At 44.8% G+C, this 16,435-nt stretch overlaps 1 long non-coding RNA gene across 2 annotated transcripts in view; it reads right to left on the reverse strand.

Moving 5' to 3' along the window:
* Positions 1-16,435, reverse strand: part of LOC132208224 (uncharacterized) — a 63,453-nt gene that overhangs the window by 1,672 nt on the left and 45,346 nt on the right. The gene's annotated exons all lie outside the window — the stretch shown is intronic.

A 16,435-nucleotide genomic window follows, 5' to 3' on the forward strand; every position in this document is an offset into this window, starting at 1 on the left:
CATTCGAATAGTGGGGTGTACTCTAAACCATCCTTGCCTTGTCTCTTTCAGGGTCTTAGACCAGTTTCCAGTGTTTGGTTAATTTGTTCGACGTGAACTTTGGGGCTGGTACGGGAGATGGAATCTCCATTTAGTACCTAACAGCACACGTACTGTTTAATTACTTTCCCTGTAAATGTGTCCCTTTTTGAGAATTTGCAGGGGAATGCTTCCACGCACCCAGTAAATCTCGGGTGAGGCGGCCATGTAAAATTACTGATAGCGTGCGGGGATGTGCAGGCTCAATCTGTTAACCATGGTAGTTGTGGGGTTACAGGGATAGGGTGGACTGGGTCCCTCTTCAAAGGGTCTGTGTGGACTTGATGGGCTGAATGACCCATCCCAAATGTCGGGATTCTACAATCTATGATCTAAGAAAAGACTGGATCAGCTGGGTTAGAGACCGGATCGACTGGGTGTGTACTCATTGGAATTTAGTAGAATGAGGAGGGTATGGCATAGAAACATAAAATTCTAATGAGCCTGGATGGGCTAGGCGTAGGAAGAGTATTCCGGATGATGTGGAAATCTCAAACTGGGGGTCACAGTCTAAGAATAAAGCCTTTGGGACTGAGATGCAGAGCAATCCCTTCACCAAGAATGTGAACCTGTGGAATTCTCTCCCACAGAAAGCTATTGGGGCAAATGAATTAGATATATTCGAGAGGGAGCTGGTTGTTTCCCCTTATGGCTTAAGGAAGGAAGGAGTATGGAGAGAGGGTAGGAATGTTATGCTGAGATTACACAATCAGTCATGATCATACTGAATGGTTGTGCAGGCTCAAAGGGTCAAATAGCCAACTCCTGCATCTACTTTTCTGTTTCTATATGTTTAGACATTCAGCATTTATTTTTCTGGGGTCGGGAACCCGTTGAATCCATCTGCAATTGTTCCCATTAGCCCCCTGGGTTATGGCTACTGTCTGCATTTAATCTTTTCCCTGACACTGTGTGCAGAGTCTTCGATAACACTTTATTATATCATCCCCTACTCCAGGCCACCACCAGCAATGAGGCATCTGATATTGCATTTTATACCACCCAGCATGGGCCAGCCGATGGTATGTGGTGGCACTGTCTGATCCTATGTCTTCCTGATTCCATCTTGTCCTCTCATTGCCCCACCCTTTTCCCATTCACATTTCTCGTGTTGTGGGGCTGTTTCTTGAAATGTCTTCAAACTTACTTTTCTTCCTCCAGTAACTGCTGCCACTGCCACTTCCTCAAATATCTGTACTGTTTCAGTAAGTATTTTAGCTGCCTGACCCGCATACTCATTGCCCTGTTGTTGTGGGGTTTCTACTTTCCTGTGAGCTCTAATCTTCATTACTGCTGCTTCAGTCACAAAATTAGCTGCTTCCATCAACTCTTTAATCTGGTCTTCGTGCTGTATGTGGCCTCCAGACAAGGTGACGTACCCGCGCTGAGGCCAGGCCAATATATGGTCGTGAACTATACCAAAGTCATCAGGACTGTCTGTGTATATGTTGACTCTCTGGCTCCTGGCTGATGTCAGGGCTTTTAGTAGTTGTGCCAGTTCTGAACATTTTCCGCATAATTCCTACAATAATTAAACAACCCTCAAGTTTGCCTTTTTCCTTTCACGGTGTGTGACTGGGTAGTTGAAAATCGCATTCTTTTGTTTTTGCGGGACTATCCTGTGTCCCTACCTGACTGATATCCCAGACAAATCACTCCCTGTCATTCCAATTTGCTTTCTGTGGTTTAATTTTAAGCCCTGCCTGGCACATGTGACTCAATACTCTATTGAAGATCCAGATATGCTCTTTCTGACTGACTGAGGTGATGAGGTCTTGGTAAGATCAGTTTGGCTAATTCCGTGAACCATACGTCAGTGGAATATGGCTGGAATATTGTGGAATTGCCAGAACAACTGGGAACATGTGTGCTGTTTTCCTCAGAGTATTCTTATTCTGGGATTCCAGGTCCACAGGTACAGATCTGGACTGAGATAGTATCCTGTTGCGATTTCAGCCTGTTAAGTACAGTGTGCTTTTGCTACTGTAGGATACTGTTCAGAGACAGATGTGTTCAGGGAGGTATAATCAATAGGGAGGCAATCTGAGTCATCAGGCTTCAGTGAATTAGTTTGGGATGCTATAGTATCAGTGATAATGGGAACTGCAGATGCTGGAGAATCCAAGGTCATAAAATGTGAGGCTGGATGAACACAGCAGGCCAAGCAGCATCTCAGGAGCACAAAAGCTGACGTTTTGGGCCTAGACCCTTCATCAGAGAGGGGGATGGGGTGAGGGTTCTGGAATAAATAGGGAGAGATGGGGAGGCGGACCGAAGATGGAGAGAAAAGAAAATAGGTCGACAGAGTTTAGGTAGGGAGGGGATAGGTCAGTCCAGGGAAGACGGACAGGTCAAGGAGGTGGGATGAGGTTAGTAGGTAGATGGGGGTGCGGCTTGGGGTGGGAGGAAGAGATGGGTGAGAGGAAGAACATGTTAGGGAGGCAGAGACAGGTTGGACTGGTTTTGGAATGCAGTGGGTGGAGGGGAAGAGCTGGGCTGGTTGTGCGGTGCAGTTGCGGGAGGGGACGAACTCGGCTGGTTTAGGGATGCGGTGGGGGAAGGGGAGATTTTGAAGCTGGTGGAGTCCATGTTGATACCATTGGGCTGCAGGGTTCCCAAGCGGAATATGAGTTGCTGTTCCTGCAACCTTCGGGTGGCATCATTGTGGCACTGCAGGAGGCCCATGATGGACATGTCATCTAAAGAATGGGAGGGGGAGTGGAAATGTTTGGTGACTGGAAGGTGCAGTTGTTTGTTGCGAACTGAGCGGAGGTGTTCTGCAAAGCGGTCCCCAAGCCTGCGCTTGGTTTCCCCAATGTAGAGGAAGCCACACCGGGTACAGTGGATGCAGTATACCACATTGGCAGATGATCCCCTGTTCTCAATTCCTCCGCCTCCACCGCATCTGCTCCCACGATAAGACATTCCACTCCCGCACATCCCAGATGTCCAAGTTCTTCAAGGACCGCAACTTATCCCCACAGTAATCGAGAACGCCCTTGACCGCGTCTCCCGTATTTCCTGCAACACATCCCTCACACCCCGCCCCCGCCACAACCGCCCAAAGAGGATCCCCCTCGTTCTCTCACACCACCCCACCAACCTCCGGATACAACGCATCATCCTCCGACACTTCCGCCATCTACAATCCGACCCCACCACCCAAGACATTTTTCCATCCCCACCCCATCTGCTTTCCGGAGAGACCACTCTCTCCGTGACTCCTTTGTTCGCTCCACACTGCCCTCCAACCCCACCACACCCGGCACCTTCCCCTGCAACCGCAGGAAATGCTACACTTGCCCTGACACCTCCTCCCTCACCCCTATCCCAGGCCCCAAGATGACATTCCACATTAAGCAGAGGTTCACCTGCACATCTGCCAATGTGGTATACTGCATCCACTGTACCCGGTGTGGCTTTCTCTACATTGGAGAAACCAAGCGGAGGCTTGGGGACCGCTTTGCAGAACACCTCCGCTCGGTTCGCAACAAACAACTGCACCTCCCAGTCGCCAACCTTTTCCACTCCCCCTCCCACTCTTTAGATGACATGTCCATCATGGGCCTCCTGCAGTGCCACAATGATGCCACCCGAAGGTTGCAGGAACAGCAACTCATATTCCGCTTGGGAACCCTGCAGCCTAATGGTATCAATGTGGACTTCACCAGCTTCAAAATCTCCCCTTCCCCCAACGCATCCCAAAACCAGCCCAATTCGTCCCCTCCCCCCACTGCACCACACAACCAGCCCAGCTCTTCCCCTCCACCCACTGCATCCCAAAACCAGTCCAACCTGTCTCTGCCTCCCCAACCTGTTCTTCCTCTCAGCCATCCCTTCCTCCCACCCCAAGCCGCACCCCCATCTAACTACAAACCTCATCCCACCTCCTTGACCTGTCCGTCTTCCCTGGACTGACCTATCACCTCCCTAGCTCCCCACCTATACTCTCTCCACCTATCTTCTTTTCTCTCCACCTTCGGTCCGCCTCCCCATCTCTCCCTATTTATTCCAGAACCCTCACCCCATGCCCCTCTCTGATGAAGGGTAAGGCCCGAAACGTCAGCTTTTGTGCTCCTGAGATGCTGCTTGGCCTGCTGTGTTCATCCAGCCTGACATTTTATTATCTTAGTTTGGGATGCTGTCGGTCTGACAATTACCTGCTTCGGCCAATTGTTCATGATCACAATTGCTGCCTCCTCAGCCCCAGCTTTGATGGGGTATTGTTTTTGTGGTGGAATGAGAGGGCCCTTGATCTTTTCCAGGGTTTACAGATAATAACCCATGTTCCTGCTTGTGATTGGGTCCCAAGTGTAACTTCCCAGATTGCCTGACTGTCCCAGTCTCCCTACAGTGTCGCTACTCTGGAGATGCAGCCTTCTTTTTCCTCCTTCCCATGTCCTGCTTGGAGGGTCCCCCGTCGTAGTTCGGGAATCTACAACGTGAGATGCTCCTCATTGTTTTCAGAAATCAACCCCCAGAATGTCACGTTCCCAATCTGCATCTGAAAAGGTTCACTTCATCTATCACTGAGTCATCGAGATGTGCCGCATGGAAATGGACCCTTCAGTCCAAGTCTTCTATGCCGAGCAAACATCCTAAATTCATTCAGTCCCATGTGCCAGCATTTGGCCCACATCACTTTAAACCGTTCTTGTTCATATACCCATCCAGATGACTTTTAAATGTTGTAATTCTACTTTCATCGACTGCTTCCTCTGGCAGCTCATTACATACATACACCACCCTCTGTGTGAAAACATTGCTCCTTTAAATCCCTTTTAACTCTTTTCCTCTCATCTTAAACCGATACCCTCCGGTTTTGGACTCCCAACCCTGGGAAAAAGATCTTGACCATTCACCCCAATCCATGCCCATCATGACATAGAAGCCTCTGTAAGCACTGACTCCCCACCTCTTTTCTCCCCCCCCTCCTCGTGCCCCCCAGCCCCAGCCGACAACATTGCAGGGAAAATAGCCCCAACCTATTCAGCTTCTCCCTTCTGATCAAACCCACCAATCATGGCAACGTCCTTGTAAATATTTTCTGAACCTTTCAAGTTTCACAACATCCTTCCTGTAACAATGAGATCAGAATTCAATGCACTATTCTAAAAGTGGCCTAAGCAATGCCCAATATGTCTGCACCGTGACACACTAACTCCTAGATTCAAGACTCTGACCTATGAAGGCACACGTACCAAATGCCTTCCTCCCTCCCTTGTCGACCTGCAACTCCACTTTCAAGAAACTATGAACTTGCACTCCAAGATCTCTTTGTGCAGCAACACTCCCAGGGACTTCCCATTAAATCCATAACTTCTGCACTGATTTGCCTTCCTAAAATGCAACACCTCACATTAATCTAAATTAACCTCCATCTGCCACTCCTCAGCTTATTGGCCCATGTGGTAAGGATGTGATTGTACTCTGGAGATCACCTCCTTCACTATTCACTACACCACTGCTTTTGATGTTATCTGCAAACTTTACCTCCTATATTCACATGCAAATCATTTGCGTAAATGACAATAAACAACGTCCTTTTGTCCGTCACTGTCTGTCCAAGGTTTAACTTTGATCCACAACGGTGCCATAGGCACTGCCTTCTCACACTTCCAGGTCATCCCACACATTGTTGTCCCTCTGCCCATAAATGGGTGTTTTGTCATCCAACCCATTTGAGTCAGTGTTATCGTCCTTCCCTTCCTATAACAACCATCTTGACCTTTTGCTTTAAGCCCTCGTGTAAGAGCTGCCACCTTTGCTTGTTCCCATTTCTCATTGGTCATATTTCTGATGGAGGCTGTCAGAGTTACAGCTGCCTTCTCATATTGACATATTTTTCTTGTCTATTCCACCAGGGTCTCTGCTCTGGTTTTAGGGCGCCCAGGTCTTAACCCTTCCTGATCATCTTCATGATCAGTTTCTTTTTGCAATCCAATACAATTTGTAACAACCACCCCTCGAGGCCTTTTTTTTTTGTTGTTGTCCTTAGATAGGGCCCATTCAGAATCCGTTTTGGCCACCTTGGGCTTATGCTTCCCCTCGTGCCCCACTTTTCCACCACGATGTCCTGCTGTGCGGTTCAACCCCTCCCAGGTGTGGATGAGGTCTGTCAATTGTCCACTGAATTCAGCACAGCTCCCTTCTCCCTCATTGTTCTTATTATATTGCCAAGAGCGATTCTGGGGTTTACTGTCTGCCTAAAGTGTGGTAAATATTGAAGATACTTACGTGATTAGGATCCACAGCTGATCACTGACTGGTTTAATATTCTGCTCACAGAGCAGAATGTTGGAGGAGAAATATAAAAGAGGGGCCGAGAGACAATTAGTCGATATTCATGGTGCCTGTTAAACTGTACAGTGAAATATATTTACTTTGATTCATGGATTTGATAATAATGAAACATATTCTGTGATTATTAGAATACAGAAGAACAAAGTGTGACATTTTAAACTTCACTTAATAATAACTTGACATTCATTTTATATATCTACAGAGCTGAAAGTAGACTGATTATTAAAGTGATATTAATGTGATCACAGCAAAAAAAATCATTAGGAGCTAACAATAATTAACAAAATAAGCAATATGATTATTTGCACTAATTCTTGTATTGAAAATCCAGCCTTGTTTAATGTTTCTAAAATACTACGCTAGTCATTGTAATTCAAGAATACAGTAACAATGATGTCAATTAAAAAGAAGACTTTAATTTTAGCTTCACTGTGATAATGGACCAATGCAATAATTGGATGACTGCACTGTAAACTGTAAAGATATATAATATCGGCTCTGAGAAAAATAATTTGGTTTACAAGGTGTTCTGTACTCGGAATAATTAGAAATTAATTGTGATTATGAATTAGCCATTTAAAAGATCATTACTGTAATTGGCTAAAAATATTTACATTTTGCTAAGATAATCGGACCAAGGAGCATACAGGTTGAAAATGTGTTTATTCAACAGAATACACAAGAGAGAGTTTTCCCCAGGAACTAATTGTAAATACACAGCTCAAAGTAGCTTGAAAAATATATAGAAGCCAAATGATCATTGAATTGAAAAAGATTACATAGTTATAACTGACAGTTTAAAAGTCCAAGTATTTTGGCTACATGTTCATGTTGTTCATAGAGGCAACATGTGGATCAAAGTTAAACCTGGATGGACAGTCGGGGACAAAAGGATGCTGCTTTTTGTCATTTACATCAATGGTTTGACTGTGAATGTCGGAGGTAGGTTTGCAGATGACATCAGAATAAGTGGCAGATTTTCATGTTGGGATTCTTGTCTGTTTAACTATAATCTGTTCTGTTCTCAGTGTAAGAGGCTCTTCTTGTGCATGATGGGCTGTCACTAACAGTGTAATTTACCCGAGAGTCCTGGGATCAGGTTTCCTTTGCCTGCAAATCAGGCGGCCAGTAAACTATGCACCGGCTTTTCTTTGGCGCAGCAGAGATTCATTTCTCAGTGAATAAGTGTTCGATCATAAAGTTATTTCACTCAGAATGGTTTCTAGCACACACCATCCACCAGTGTATCTGGAAAGTTTTTTTTTCTGAACAATTCCAATCTCTACCTGTCGATCTGATGGTACTTGTCAGTTTTATGAGAATTCAACCCTTTGTTGCTGAGCTATTTTTGTAAATGATTCGGTAAATCTATTGCTTCACTGTGGAGTCTGAAGTCGTTATGAGCCGGTTTCACCAGTTCGCCACACTAACTTACCCCGTCTGTCTGTATTGTACTTTTTTTAGCATTATCTTATCAGCAAATTCTTTCATTAAAGTGACGAGGAGTGATTTTTTTTTTTACGTGACTTTTTTTTTCTGTTTAGCATTTTGATTTAAAACATAAGACAATGGTTTGTATTTGTGAGGGGGTGATATTGCTGTGTGCAACAGCCTGTCATTTATGGGATTACGTTCCCTAGAACACAGTGTTCTTTTGTCTCCAAATTACACATGATGTTACTGGAGCACCTGGAAAAAGGATGTGTTCATTGCAGTGTGAATTCCATCAATGTACTTTGTAGAACCTTCTGAAGCCAGAGATACACAAATGTGTGTAGATTTGTTTTCCACACTTAAGGAAGCAATCATTAGCATTTGAGTGATTGTAACACAGGGGCACCAGACTCATTCTTGCAACTGGAGATTATAATGAGGTGCGACTGAGTAGGCTAAATCTGGATATCCTGTATTGCATGTGAATAAAGAGGTGTTCTGTTTGCACTGTATGTTATTACCAAAGACAGTGACAGGATACATGTTGGCAGCTATCTTTGCTGATAGGAATGTAACGTTATGGATCAGTCTGAAAGTGGTAGAACAGCCTGAGTGCCTGAGATAAGCAGAAATATCTTCACTCAAATACCTGTGAATCTGTGATCATGTCCACCTCAAGAAGTGAATCTGACCACATTCCAAAAAATGGTTTGCAATGTTTGTGATGCTAAGGGGATCAAAACACGTTGCAAAAACTGGATGAGTGCTGAGAAGTCAACAGTGATGTGACTCACATGAAGTGTGGATGCTGGCAAATTGAAACAAAACAGAAAATGCTGCAGAAACCTCGCCAATCTGGCAGCACATGTGGAGAGAGAAACAGAGTTCAGGTTTCAGGTCTGATGTGATTCTCCTTTGGAACAAACAATGTTAAACTGCAGGATAATAAAATGTGAGGCTGGATGAACACAGCAGGCCCAGCAGCATCTCAGGAGCACAAAAGCTGACGTTTTGGGCCTAGACCCTTCATCAGAGAGGGTCTAGGCCCAAAACGTCAGCTTTTGTGCTCCTGAGATGCTGCTGGGCCTGCTGTGTTCATCCAGCCTCACATTTTATTATCTTGGATTCTCCAAATCTGCAGTTCCCATTATCAATGTTAAACTGCAAGTCAGGCTCCAGGTGTGAAATAATGTAAATCTGACTCAGTCTCTGAAGAAGGGTCGAGGTCCGAACCGTCAGCCTTCCTGCTCATCTGATGCTGCTTGGCCTGCTGTGTTCATCCAGGTCTACACCTTGTTATCTCTATCTCCTGAAGTTCTTTTTCAGAGAAGCAATCTTCCCGTTTGTTTGATTGTGGCACTGAGAGTGCACTACTGAAACAGAAAAGACGCTTTCTGTGTCTCGGTGATGTCTGGGTATAGTGTCTGTTGTTCATTGCTGAGACTGGACGGGAGTTCTGATACACTGGAATCTTCAATTGAAAATTCTGTTTTTTTTTTGTTGAAGATCAGGAAGGCTTTCTCCTACGCAGGGAATCAGGGCACGATCACTGATCTTCGCTGACCATGACAGGACTCAAACCTAGAGGCTATTTTTTGTGATTAACACAGTCAGATGTGCTCGACCGTACTCAAACAGTCCTGTCTTTCCCCACGCCCCAGCTTCATGATTCTGAGTAAGAGGATCTCAATGTAGACACATTCCCTATATATGGGACAAACCGGCATAGATCCACTATCCACATTTTCCCTCAGAACACATTCCTGACAAAATATTTAGTTATAGTGAAGGTTAGACTGCTTGAAGTGTCGTCACTGTTCTCACAGAAGTAATTGAACTGTGTTGTCTCGATAGTTCATTTTAATCATTTATGGATGTGCCTGTAGTTTTCATTTCAAGTGGGATCTAGAATGTATCAGTCCTTAGAGGTGTTTCTGAGGAAACATGTCACTGTTTTCAGGGAGCTCCTTGGGAAATGTATCAGTGTTTTCTCGGGGTGGGGGGGCGGTGCGGGGGGGAGAATGTCAGTGTTTATGGGGACGATCAAAATGTGCCTGTGGAAAGGTGTCAGTGTTTATTGAGAACCTCCGGTGAGTGTATGATTATTTACAGAGTGTCTGTGGGGAATGAGTATCGGATTCTGGTTTGCAGAACTTTCCTGATGTCTAAGCGGCTCCCAAACCTGTGATTCTGAACACTAGATTTATTTATGGGGATGTGAATGAGGAGACTTTAGACAAGTATTTAAGGGCAAAGGAATCTCTCTTTATTTAGTAGCATAAAGGTAATTAGAATTTAAGAAATGGGTATCTCAGTAAATTCTATGAAGTTAATACAATACACTATGGAAAGAGACCACCACTATTAGACATTATTTACTGACACACAGAAAACAAGCATTTACACTGTCTGCCTGAATTGCTCCCAATAGGGTCCCAATGCACTGCCACCGATGTTGGAATTTGGGATCTCAGGGTTTCTGCTCCCATCCCAGAATGTGATTTTTCAAGTCCCAGTGGTCCCTCTGGATTACCACACCTAGAGCCTGGATGAAGACTTGGGACTGTGTGGGTTTGTACGTTTGGGTTGAGTCGGCTGATGCGCAAAGGTGTGTTTTGGTGAGTAGCCATTTCTGTTCACCTTTTGGGTTCTCACCTCAGGTTGTGACTGAGGACTCGTGGCTTCGGTGAAGTCAATGATTGCTTGTGCTGGTCAGTGTCTGGTTTGGATGGCCTGGGTCAGGTTTTTGCTGATGGTGTTCTCAGTTCAGAAAGTTTGGATCCCGTGTTCGGAAGCTCTTTGTTCAGTTTCCTCCTCCCATAAGATCGGGGCTGGCAGTTATACTGACTGAGAGTCCCATTAACTTCACACCAGATTTGTAGTTTTCACTCTGCTCTTGATGTTCTTTTCTGAGGTTAATTAGCTTTCCGATGGTTAGAGCGTGTGTGAATGGATTGGAATGTCAAGTATCTCTGTAGGCTCCGTACTATCTGTGCTGCATAGCCCGAGGTGTAAAAGCTGTCTTGGATCAGTTCCTTTTGGATCAGGGTCTATTGGTTTCGGTTAATTGTCCTTTAAGTGAGGAGGTGCAACATGGGATTCCAGGCCGAACAATAATTTTCTGAAGAAGGGTCTAGGCCCGAAACGTCAGTTTTCCTGCTCCTTTAATGCTGCTTGGCCTGCTGTGTTCATCCAGCTCCACACCCTGTTATCTCAATAAACCCACACAGCAATCTCCGTTCCCAGGCATGATTATTGTGTTGTGTCTTTCTCGCAGATTCAGTCCAACTGTCTCTTTGAAAAGTTTGGAAGTCTAGGATTCTGCCCAGAAACGCAGGATTGGTCGAAATGTTTTACTGTTGTCGATTTTTAAACTGGGTCCTGCTTGAATCAGCACTTGTGCAGGTTTCCCAGTGAGTGTGTCAATATTCACAGTGAGCCTGTGGTTAATGAGTCAATATCTATAGAATTTTTCCAGTGATTGTGTGGGGTGCTATTTACAGAATGATCACTTGGAACTATCTCAGTACCCCAGGGAGTTGCTGGGGAGTTTGTCCTCACTGCAGTGAGTGAAAGGTATTTAAGGTATCCTTGGGGAGTGTGACAGTATTGGCAGTGTGTCTGGGGTATTCATTCAATATATACAGTGGGTCCAGAGGGACTTTGTCATTATTTACTTGGGGGTCCCTGGTAGTGTATCACTATTTACAGCGGGGGTGTTCGGGGAGATTCTGATGTTAATACAGTATCCCTGGGGAGTGCGTCAGTATTTACAGGGAATCGTGACAGCATTTTGATGGATCCCATGCAGAGGAGATTGAGGGGTAACCCGACAGGTTTAAAAGTCCTGAGCGGTATTGATAAAGTGAATGGCAGATTGCAATTCAAGAGGGTGGGGATTTCAAGGCTGGGTCATACTTACCAGGGGAGAGGAGAAAGATTTTAATAAATGCATGGAATTTTATTTTTGTTTACACAGGGTTCATGTACGGGATGGCCTTCCGGAGGAAGTACTGGGTGCGGGTACAGTTACAGCATTTAAAAGGCAGTTGGGTAAGTACATGAATAAGAAATATTCAGAGGGGCACGTCCCACATTCCTGTGCTTGGTCACAGTTCAGTTTGGGTTTATGGTTGGCATGGACTGGTTGGACTGAAGGATCTGATTCTAGGCAATATGGTTCTGTATCTCTAAAAGCAGTATCCTCAGGGAAGTCAGGATGAGTGTGTTAATATTTACAGGGGTTCCAGAGGGGATGCATCAGTATTTACAGCATGTCCTGGGAGGATTTTCAGCATTTCCTGGGTGTTTCTGGGGAGGGCCTTAATATTTAAAGGGCATTCCTGAGAAGTGTGACGGACTTTTACAGGAAATCCCAGGAGAGTGCATCAATATTTACAACAAATCCATTGGGAGTGTGTTAACAATTTCTGGGAACCTGACTGGGAGTGTTTCAGTATCTACAGGAGGGACTGGGGAGTGAGTAATGTTGACAGGGAATTTGTGCACGATGTGTTAGTATGTTGAGGGGTCTCTGGGCAGTATATCAGTATCTGCAGCGAATCCAAAGGGAACGTGTCAATAATTACTGGGTGTTCCAGATGGAATACAACAGTCTGTACAGTGCGTCTCCAGGGAAGTCTGTCAGCATTTACAGCCGGTCTAGGGTGACTCTGGTGATAACGTGGTGTGAGGCTGGATGAACACAGCAGGCCCAGCTGCATCCGAGGAGCAGGAAAGCTTGACATTTCAGGTTGGGACCCTTCTTCTGATGTTGTTTACTTGAGTTCAGTGGGACTGTCAGTATTTACAGGCGATCTTTGTGTGCGTGTCAGTATTTTAAAAAGTGTTCCAATGTAATGAGGTAGAGTTCACAAGGAATCACCAAGAAGGGTGTCAGTTTGTAGAGGCTTCTCATAAGGAAATTGTTAGTATTTGCCAGGATTCTCACAGGGTGTATTTCACAGAATGTTGTTGACAGTGTGTCATCGTTTACATAAGATGGTGTCCATGTTTACATGGGTCCGGTGGTGGTGTGTCTGCGTAATAGGCTTCCACAGAGAGACCACAGTGAGTCTCCAGTGACTGACGGTAATTTTCAGGTGTGTCCAAGGACAGTTTCAGGAATTTGTGCCTTTGGGAGTGTGTTCATAATTATAAAGGATTTGTGGGGTAATGAGTCAGTGTGTATAGAGATTCCCCAGTGAGCGTGTTCGTATTTACACAGTGGGTGCAGGTGCAGCAGGGGTTGAAGAAGGCAAATGGTATGTTGGCCTTAATAGGGAGAGGATTCGGGGAGATCTTGCTGTATTTGTGCAGGGCCGTTGTGAGACTGTATCTGGAGTACGATGTACAGTTTTGGCTTCTGTTATCTGAAGAAGGATGTCCTGACCATAGAGGCAATGCTTACCAGACTGATACCAGGTTGGACTGACACATGAAGAGACGTTGGATTGATTAGGAGAGTATTCAATGTTTATGAAAATGAGGGTGGATCTCATGAAAATGTACAAAATTCTGACAGGTCTAGACATAATAACAGTAAGAGCAATATTCCCGATGACTAAAGAATCTGGAAGCAGGGCTTACAGTCTGAGGACACAGGATAGGCCACTTAGAACTGAAATGAGGAAAAATGTCTTTGCCAGAGATTTATTTTTCACTCATTCATGGGATGAAGACGTCTCTGGCTAGGCAGCATTTATTGCTCGTCCCTAATTGCCCAGAGGGCAGTTAAGAGTCAACCACTTTGTTGTGGCTTGGAATCACATGTAGGCCAGCACAAGTAAGGATGGCAGTGTCCTTCCCTGAAGGACATTAATGAACCTGATGGGTTTTGTCAATAATCAACACTGGATTCATGGTCATCATTAAACCCCAAATTCCAGGTATTTGTTGAATTCAAATTCCACCCTGTGCCATGGTGGGATTTGAATCCAGGTCCCCAGAACCTATATTCACCAGAATATTATCTGGCTCTGTTGTTTAATAGTTCAGTAATAATGCCACTGGGCCATTGCCTCTGTGTCTGTGGAATTCACTGCCACAGAAAGTGGTTGAGGCCAAACCATTCAATGTTTCCAAGAAGAAGTTTAATCGAATTACGGGAATAAAGAGAGCACATGATATTAGGGAGTCAGCTGGATCAGAGGCCCGAGTTCGAGAACCAGCCATGGTCATAGTTATTGGTAGCACAAGTTTGAGTGGGCAGATATCTTCTACTTTTACTCCTTATTCATATTTATGTTCTTACGTATGTTAAGGGGCCCCAGTGAGCAGGCCAGGATGTTAAAGGGACCATGGGGAATGTGTTAGTATTTACGGTGGGGTCCCATGGTGTCCTGGGGATTGCATCAGTTTTTACTGTGGGTCTCAGCGAGTGTGTTGGTGTTTCCAGTGGGTTCCAGGGGTCCTGGGGATTGCATCAGTATTTATGGCGGGTCCCAGGGGAAGCATCGGTCTTTCATGGGTATGTACAGAGTGTAGCACCATACTGGATGAACTGAAGCTGCTTCCACTTTTACAAGGGTCTCAGCTCGTGGTAGGCGGGTGTAGTGTGTGACTTTAAAAAGGTTATTTTGTCATTTATTTTTTGAAGATTGCTTGTAAAGGCAGAAGTGGGAAGTGTTTCAGGGGTTTTAGGAGGCCTTTAGGTTTTTTGTTTTAAAAGAAACTTAACAATGAAAGAGGAGTGGCCAGTTCAGGCTCTCTAGTTATATTTCAGCTGGAGCAGCCATGAGGTTTGTGCGTCCAGAAGGTTTGCAAGCTTCAGTAAATAATTCCTAACTGGCTTTCTCGGAAATCTCTCTCTGGATGTTGTTCCCTTCTGCCTTTAAGAATCTGTGTTTGAAATTACCTTTTAGCCAACGGGTGTGTTTATGGGATGTGACAAGATTGGAGCAGTTAATTTGTAATAGTTACTGTATTGGGTGTGTTAGGCTTTCCGATATTTTGTTATTCTAAATTCCACTTTCTTCTGTTCATGTTTTAATTGTCGTGTTTAAATAAATTTGTTTTGCTTCAAACCAAGTGCATCATACCTGGAACACCCACATGACATCTGCCTCTTAAAATAAGAAAGTTAGGGTCGAAAGGTAAGTGTGGAGTTGGAAGAACACAGCAGGCCAGGCAACATCAGAGGAGCAGAAAAGTTGGCATTTCAGGTTGGAATAATGGGAACTGCAAATGCTGGAGAATCCAAGATAACCAAGTGTGGGGCTGGATGAACATAGCAGGCCAAGCAGCATCTTAGGAGCACAAAAGCTGACGTTTTGGGCCTCGACCCTTCATCAGAAATGGCCCCTTTTCTGATGAAGTTTCTCGGCCTGAAACGTCAGCTTTTGTGCTCCTAAGATGCTGCTTGGCCTGCTATGTTCATCCAGCCCCACACTTGGTTATCCTTCTGACTATCTCAAAATTAGGGTTTCGGCTCCTTTGTTAAAATCTTGTGAGGAAATTCCCGCCTGGCCCATAACAGATTGGGCGCTCTTGCCACAATAATTCTACAATTCCACTTTGGGTTTCGGGTTAATTGACTCCAGGGTGGTGAGTGGTTGTTGTCAGTGTCTTTTGGTTCGGGTGTTGCATTCCCTTGGTTTAAACAGGGGGTGCCTTGTGTAGGAATGGCTCTTTCAGTCATCACTCAGATTTCTGGGGGTGGAAGCAGTGACTTTGGGGTCTTTGCAAAAAGTGACCACGGCAAAGCTGTTGGAATTGGCAGACAGGCTGGAGTTGGGGTTACCCTCGTCTGTGAGGAAAGGGAAGGGACTGACAACACTCTTTGGAAATGGCTAGGATTCAGTTGCAGATGAAGCAGCTTGGACAGGAAAAAGAACTCAAACAGCCTGGATTCTGGTTAAAAGCAGAGGAAGGAGGAAAGAAAAGAATCACCCTAGCAGATAATGTGGATAGTCAAAATCTCTTTCTCCAGTGAAAAAAATGTCAAATACTTGGGTGCCCGGCATGGAGGAAATTTCAAATGAGATCTGTGGGGCGCATGAATGAAGTTGTGTGGGATTGAGACAAATGCAATAAACAGGCAGAGGATCGAGGGATATGGACAATGTGCAGGCAGATGGCATTAGTTTAGAATAACATTGTGGTAGGCACAGCCGTGGTAGCCTGAAGGGCCTGGTGCTGAGCTATACCGTTTTATTTTTAATGCCGTTGGGGAAAAGAAACACTAAGAATCTCAAATATTTCATTATATTTCTCCCTCCTTCTTCTAAATGACAATGCGACAAGCTCAGACGACTTAACCTGTCTTCGTTAGAAAATCCCTCCATTCCCAAGATAAGCCCAGTGAACCTTATCTGGCCTGTCGCTAATTCAAGGATATCTTTCCAAAGGGCTGTCATACTGTTCATAATATTCTTGGTATAGTTTGACACAACTTATTTATTTTAGCAAGGACTCCCTATTTTTAAACTTCATTCCCTTTTTAATAATTGTCAGAATTTGATTTGCCTTCTCTATGACCTGCTGAACCTGTAAGCGCCCTTTTTCAGATTGATACTTATAAATTCCCGAAAAGCTTTGTGCAGTCAGTCTGAAGCCAACACTGAGCCTGACAGTAAGTTAGAAATGTACTGGACTGTATTTGTAAAGAATATGACAATAA

This window comes from Stegostoma tigrinum, unplaced genomic scaffold (genome assembly GCF_030684315.1).
Source record: "Stegostoma tigrinum isolate sSteTig4 unplaced genomic scaffold, sSteTig4.hap1 scaffold_315, whole genome shotgun sequence".
Taxonomy (NCBI): Eukaryota; Metazoa; Chordata; class Chondrichthyes; order Orectolobiformes; family Stegostomatidae; genus Stegostoma; species Stegostoma tigrinum.